Genomic DNA, 6,513 nt, shown 5'->3' with positions numbered 1-6,513 from the left:
CGTCGTTGGTGACATGGTTGTTAGCACCGCTATCCGCAAACCATGGATCATCCTTAGGTATAGTATGGGTTTGAGCTACCATGGCAGCGAGTTGAGCGGGGGGATGGCGCCCTTGAAAGCTGTAATCCATGCGATGAAAACAGTCAAGAGCCCTATGACTTAATTTTCCACAAATTTGACATGGGCTTCGTGATGCACCACTATAGGTAGTAGGAGAACCAGGTTTGTGCTGAGGTGTGAAGGAGCCACTGGGTTGCGTGAATTTGGACTTCAATTGATGTTGACGAGTTGCAAAGTGTGATTGAGTGGAGGAATGCTGAGGAGGACGTGGAGAAAACTGCATCTTGGATTTCCTGAGGCCATGGGGCGTGGACTTTCTAGCAAGCATTGCAAATGATTGTTGTGAGGAAAGATGGGCTTGATTCTGCTCCTCCAATAATACCTCGTGGGAGAGCAATTTTGATTGGAAGTCATCAAACTTCATGGTGGAATCATCCAGGGCAAAGGAACAAGCAGTTATAAAAGTGGTATAAGAGGCATTCAAACCACCAATTACATATGAAATGAGATCCTCATCCTCAACTGGCTTACCAATTGTTGCAAGCTGATCAGCCAAGAGTTTGGCATCGTGAAGATAGTCAATACAGGATTTGCTACCTTGATGAAGATTCTGCAATTGCCTCTTGAGATGGTGGACCCGAGCGCGGGATTGAGAGGCATAACGGTTGGATAAAGATACCTAAACCTGCCGGGCAGTAGTTAAGCCATACAAGGTGGAAATCACCTTGTCTGTGAGAGAGGCATTGAGCCAACTCATCACAAATTGATCCTTTTTGAGCCACAGTAGGTACTCAGGATTGAGATCAGTAGATTCCTTACCATCGGCAGCAAGAAGGAATTTTGCTGGGCACGGTTCAGTACCATCCACAAAACCCAGCAATTCATGGCTTTGTAAGATAGGCCAACACTGAAAACGCCAAGTCGGATAGTTGGTCCCATCCATTCGGGAACCAATAAGCTGTGCAATATTTGGTGGATTGTAGACAGTGGATTGAGAAGTAGAGGTGGGAGCCATGTGAGAAGGAGAGGAGAAAAAAAAAATCTGATGCGGAAGATGGATCTATGCGTGAGCTATTAGCTCTGATACCATGTAAATATACAATAAAGAGATAATTCTTTTTATTCAATAATAAATATTGTCATGTACATGGATATATATAAACAGAGTGTGTACAAAGTAGCCGTTGGTTTTCTAGAGAATTTCCTTGTACAGCTTGATATGTCTTTCCTTATTTTCACCCATGCTTTGATTGTATTTCCTTATGTCTTGGTGTATGATATTTCTCTGATTGATTGGGCGTGTCTGATGGGATATTTCCTTCTTGATGCAGCACCATATCTTCATGAGCTGTAGAGGAGTGAGTCACGGCTGATTGGTTAACAGTGATTGGTTAACAGCCGGCGGTTTGGGAGAGAGAGAGAGAAACTGGTTCGGGTGGTCGGCGCTGCTTCTCTTTCGTGGTGGCCAGCGCTCCTGCTTCGTGGTGGCCGGCGGCGTAGCCACTGGATGGTGTGGCTGGCGGTGGTGAATGGTGGTGGCGGCTGGATGTGGGTGGGAGGAGGGTGGGAGAAATTGAGAGACAGAGAGAGGAGTGGGAGAGAGAAGGCTGGGTAACGATGTGGGTGGGAGGGGGAGTTATGCGTTTTCTTTTTTTTTTTAATAAAAAGGCTGGTTAAGGTTAACCCGGTTGGGTTAACAAGCCTGTTGGAGAGAGAACAGATATTTTTTCTCATTTTAAAATGCTTGCCGCGTGATGTTTATTGCCAAAATATGGACTTTTTATTACAACCAAGCATTTCTCTTTCTGAATCGCTTCAAATGATTTTTATTGTTCAATTTTCTTTCCTCATTTTTGTTCTGAATCGCTTCTCTCCCTCTCTCTCTTTCTCAGAAAATAACGGCGATTTCACTCCGGCACTCCGGCTCCAGCTCTCTCAACAAATCCGGTGGTTGGGCTCCGACAAAGACGATTTGGATCCAGTAACGTGAGACCAACTTGAAATGATTTTTATTGTTCAATTTTCTTTCCTCAGTTTTGTATGAGTTTTTCACAATTGTTTCGGTCGGTTTTGTTGCACACCAACGGTGAAAGAAAGAGAGAGGAGAAGTGGCAGTCTAGGTAAGGATTCATCTAAAAAAAATTTGATTTATTTTTTTTTCTATTGTTTATTTATGTGCTTGATGATTTTCTTTGTGGGTTTTGTATGGATTTTTGACAATTTTTCTGATGGGTTTTGTTTGAAACAGGTGTATCAAAGAGGTAATCATTCATAAAAAAAAAAAAAATTGATTTCTTTTTTTGTTGTGTTTATTTATGTGCTTCATGTTTTTTTTTTTCCATGGGTTTTGTATGGATTTTTGACAATTTTTTGGGTGAATTTTGTTTGAAACAGTTGTATGAAAGAGGCAAGGATTCATAAAAAAAAGCTGATTTCTTTTTTGGTAGAGTTTATTTATGTGCTTCATGATTTTTTTACGTGGGATTTGTATGGATATTTTTTTTTTTTTTTTGTTAGTTTGCTTGTGTTCTTCAGTTTTGGAAGATGTGCTTAATAGAGATTCGGTGCGGTTCATGCACAATAACGGTGAAAGAAAGAGAAGGCGAGGGTTTAATTTTTGTTGTGCTCTCTGGGTTTCTTTAGTCGGGTGGGTTTTTGACAATTCTTTCGGTGGGTTTTATTTGAAACAGAGGTGTATCAAAGAGATCAAAGTATGGTTTTTATAGTTAAATTTTCGATTTTTCCTATGTAAATTTGATAAATTTGATGGGTTTTGTTTAATTTTTTTTCTTGGTTGTTTCTTCAATTGTTCAGAGCAGAGAGGTAAGATCAAGAGACGACGAGCGAAGAGTGAGATCCTGAGATAGAGAGAAGCTGAGAAACAAATTATAGAGCTGTTGCTGCATATTGCTTCCTCATGTTTAGTGATTGGGTAATGCTGGGTTTTGCTTCCTCATGTTGGTGATTTTGTATTGCTGGATATTTTTCTAAAAATAATTTATTTTTTAAGACTGTAAATTTTGAGAATGCAGCTACAATTTTTTTGTTGGCTCAATGAATAGTAAATTTGAAAAACAAGTGCCAAATATTTTTTTGAATTTATTCTATATTCATGGCAGCTTCATATATTATATTTTTTATTTGGTTTCTAGTAAATTTTATTCAGATTTTGCAAAGAAAACATAGGTGTAGTAATTTGTATAAGCTTTTTATTACCTTAAAAGTCCCTTGAAATTATGTAGTTCTGTTTGATTGGAATTTCTGGAATTTATGTTGTACAACGTGTGCTTGAGCTTCAGCTTCCATGGGCAACAATGGCTATTGTTAACCAATTAAAGGGTAATTACACAAGCATGTCCATGCAGTGCATTAGCAGTAATATGGTTGTGAAATGTCTGATGTATGCAAATGATGAACAATACACCAATGTTATGCAAAAGTTTTTTGAGAATCGTATGCTATCGAACATTATGTTATACAGATATGGATGTGTTGTTTTTCAACGAGCATTCGATCGGTCAAAGGTTAGCACATGTATTTGATTTAAACTGTATTTTGTTTCAGCGAAAAACATTTGTCTTATCATATTAGAGTAAGAACTCAAAGATTAACGTCCATATGATCTTCTAGAATTTCTGTTAGGAACATTAGCATTATATTATAGTAAGCATTCAAAGTTTTTCAGTAGTTTTCAATCTGTGATTTTTAAAAAAAAAAAAAAAATTGAACATGTTTTTTTTGAAAAAAAAAATATATTTTGAATTCTTTTCTTGGTTTAACTATTATTACAAGGGTTAAATACTCTTTTGCCCCCTAAGGTTTCAAGACATTATTTTTTTTCTCTTTAGGGTTTCATTTTTATCACAGGAGGTACTGTGATTTTCATAAAGATCAAGATAGTACATTCGTTAAAATTATGTCCAAAACTTTACAGAACACCACGTTAGCACCAATCAGATGTTGCCACGTGTCAGTTAATTAATTTTTTTTTAAAACAAATTTTTTTAAAAAAAAATAGAGGAAAAAATTTTGTGGGTGGCCATTTGGCTAGTTTGGGGGTCGCAAGCCACCCCATGGCCGGATGGGGCGTGGAAGAGACCTCTGGATGCCCTTCTTCTGGGCGAGAATGCACTCCTTGTAGAAGACATGACCTTTGAGGTAGCACAAGGCATCAAAGAGGAGATTCAGATAGAGGCAGCACGCATCGAAGGGCTTGATGGAGTCTCTGCCCAACCTCTCCCTCTATCTCCGGTACCCTAGTTTCCTCTTCTCGTCGTACGTGAGGAACGCGAGATCCTTGTTGTTCTTCGAGTGCCTCTACAGCATTTTTACCTCTCTCTTGCAAAGACAAAACCGTAAGATTGGAGAAGACGAATGAACCCTAAATTGAATCGAGCTTGTAGATTGGATTCAGTGAATTGAATCGGCCGTGGGGTGGCTCATCACCCCCAAACCAGCCAGATAGGGTGGCCAGGCCAGCCCCCAAATGGTGCCACCCCAAAAATTTTTCCTTTTTTTTTTTTTTTAATCTAATTTTTTTATAAAAAAATTAATTAACTGACACGTGGCGACATCTGATTGGTGTTGATGTGGAGTTCTGTTAAGTTTTAGACGAAATTTTAACAGAGATACCATCTTGGTCTTTATGAAAACCACATGTACCTCTTATGATAAAAATGAAACCTTATGGAAGAAAAAATAAGGTCTTAAAACCCTACGAGACAAAAGATTATTTAACCCTTATTACAAATAATCTTTTTCTAAAGATTCTCAATATCTCAGTCGATATCTTTTTTTTTTTGAGAAAATCTCAGTCGATATCTATTGAGATCTCGAGATACCGATATTTAGAGCAGAACTTGATCATCTTATTCAAGTCAAACACTCTTCTAAAAAAAAAGGACTTTACCAAATCCATAAATTCATTGAATTCAGAGAATAGCAGCAGTTCTCCACCCAAAAACATTTTGATGAAGTAGCCAAAATTGTACGCACCGTCAAACGTGACCCAGATGATACAGGATTTGTCCAACAGCCTTGACTTAAGAATTTTCCTTGCGAATTTCGTCCAAATCAGCAATTTCAACCATTTTACAAAGATGAGACCCGCTGCCAAGACATGTATTTACTATTTCATTCCCTAAATTTCGTTAAGTTGTTGAAATTAATCTAAAACTTATTCATCTAAAAAAAGAAATTAATCTAAAAATTATCCCTCCAAGGCCTTCCTTATTGACTTCATTCTAAGGCTCTGGCCTGGAATAAGTTCCTACACATAAACTATTTCCTAAGTTCCCAATGATGTTAGAACATTAAAAATGGAAAACAAAATGAAGTCAAAGATAAATATAAAAATTATTTAGTCTAAGGAACACATACATAGCATGTATAAGAAGAAATTTATGGGTTCAGTTTTTCCATTACAAAAATTTTCTGCTCCATTAGGTGCATCACTGCTTATTAGAGCATCCACATCTGATATTTAAACAGCAGAACCAAACTTTGATGCAATATTTCATTCTTTATCTGGTTGTTTCAGCTTAGCCCCATCAACACTCTCCGCGGGAGGCAATGTCTGCACACAGTAGTTGTAGAAAAAAAGGCATGTCAAGATCTAACTACGAACATAGCAATAGTCTTTTGGACATTTTATCAAACAGGTTATGCCCATTGACTTCTCCCAAAAATTGTAGCACCTTAACGAATATATAAAAACTAACATATTGATAATGTGTCAAGTTTGAATCGATAAAGTCAAGAGAAAGAGAGAGAGGGTTACAACTTACAAGATCAGGCTTGTATGTGTTGTGAACAATGGATGCGCCAGCGAGGAGCGAGACGACGACAACCACGCACGACCAGGCCAACGATGGAGTCCCCGTGGGTTGTTTCCCCCCTCCAAATTTCTGATTCATCGTTCAAAACACCACCTGCGCGCGCACAACGCACAACAAAGCTTGTTTCTGCTTACTGATTTTTGAAACCTCCCTGCTAATCAATTCCCAGAAATTGAACTAAGCTAGTTGTCAGTTGAGATTCACGTGATAGCATGCACTAACATGCTACCCCACTTATGCCACGTCACGTGGTGTGTTTTAAAGTTTTTTTTTTTTTTTTTAATGGTAAATATTGTACCCTATTTCATTCCATCTTATTTCTTTTTTAACAAATGTTGGTCCAAGTGTGGATGAGCAATGACACAACTAAAAAAAGATGAGGGAGGACACAACTAAAAAAAAAAGATCTTTTCGGGTAAAAAATTAATTTTAGGGAGATAAATTCATAAAAAAAAACATAAAATTTAATAGGAGGACTATTGTCCCCAAGGCTAGGTGCAGTTCCACCTCTAAATATTTAACATTACTTTATTTATTTTTTAAATAACATAAGAAGTTACTTGAAACACACCACATAACATGTGTCGGGGCCGACTCAATCCCCAAGTGAGCTAGG

At 37.8% G+C, this 6,513-nt stretch overlaps 1 long non-coding RNA gene across 1 annotated transcript; it reads right to left on the bottom strand.

Moving 5' to 3' along the window:
• Positions 1-5,391: 5,391 nt before the first annotated feature.
• Positions 5,392-6,163, bottom strand: LOC132164682 (uncharacterized). The gene is made up of 2 exons (XR_009438406.1): positions 5,847-6,163; positions 5,392-5,635 (listed from the first exon to the last, which is right to left on the bottom strand). It is a non-coding gene; the product is annotated as an uncharacterized LOC132164682 (long non-coding RNA).
• Between the last annotated feature and the right edge of the window lie 350 nt (positions 6,164-6,513).

Source organism: Corylus avellana, chromosome ca10, assembly GCF_901000735.1.
Source record: "Corylus avellana chromosome ca10, CavTom2PMs-1.0".
In the NCBI taxonomy this organism is placed as follows: Eukaryota; Viridiplantae; Streptophyta; class Magnoliopsida; order Fagales; family Betulaceae; genus Corylus; species Corylus avellana.
Note: the sequence above shows the minus strand (reverse complement) of the source record. Positions and strands in the feature narration are given on the sequence as shown.